The sequence below is a fragment of the Heterodontus francisci genome, unplaced genomic scaffold, assembly GCF_036365525.1.
Source record: "Heterodontus francisci isolate sHetFra1 unplaced genomic scaffold, sHetFra1.hap1 HAP1_SCAFFOLD_51_2, whole genome shotgun sequence".
NCBI lineage: Eukaryota > Metazoa > Chordata > Chondrichthyes > Heterodontiformes > Heterodontidae > Heterodontus > Heterodontus francisci.
This window is the reverse complement of record NW_027141369.1, coordinates 2834094-2834895: the sequence shown is the minus strand read 5'-3', so window position 1 is coordinate 2834895 and position 802 is coordinate 2834094. Positions and strand designations below refer to the sequence as shown.

The window sequence follows — 802 nt, the reverse complement described above, 5'->3', positions numbered from 1 at the left end:
TTTAATACAGAAGTGACGTGCACCCCGGGCGTAGCCCATCGTCTTCCGAGACGGACGGTTGCCTATTACAATTACAACTACAGCTACAACTACAAGAGCGAGTCAGAGGCTGGGAACTCTGCCGTGACGAACTCAGCTCTTGACTCGCCAAAGCCTGCCCACTCTCTACAAGACCTTCCTCTGATTTCAATTACACACACATTTGTGATCTGGCTCTGTAGCTTAGTTGGTTAAAGCACCTGTCTAGTGAACAGAAAATCCTGGGTTCAACTCCCAGCAGAGCTTTATTTCACAGTCGCAACGTGGTTGAAAAGTTTCGTTATCAACACTGACATCTGTGGCTTGTGAACTTTAATTCAAAATACATGATGAATTTCAATCACATAAAAAAACAGCCTTTGTGAAGGATATGATTTTGGAATGGCTGTTCCTCCTTGTACAGAATTTTAGTGCTGATACATCAAAGGTAACTTCTTTGACATAAATTTGTTCACAGTTACATTCAACCTGGAAAACAGCTTGATATTAATCTCACTGAAGGAGAGTGTTTGTGTCATTATGTGTTGCTTTTAACCGAGACTGGGACATGACGCAAGTGGGAGGGTTTATCTGAGGTTTGGAATATTTGTCAGTCAGGAACAAGAAAAATCAAAGGAACCAAATAAGAAAACCTATGTCTCATGTGGTTACCGAGAAACGGTGAGAAGATATTAAACTCTGTTGCATTTAATACAACTGTGTGAACTTTGATCTTTGCGGTCTTTTATAAACAGTATTTGAAGGGTCTCAGTAAAAATGTTCA

The 802-nt window shown here is 40.5% G+C and overlaps 1 non-coding gene across 1 annotated transcript; it reads left to right on the top strand.

Annotated features, from left to right (window-relative positions):
* Window positions 1-211: 211 nt before the first annotated feature.
* trnat-agu (transfer RNA threonine (anticodon AGU)) lies at window positions 212-285 on the top strand. Its single transcript has one exon. It is a non-coding gene; the product is annotated as a tRNA-Thr (tRNA).
* Window positions 286-802: the final 517 nt, after the last annotated feature.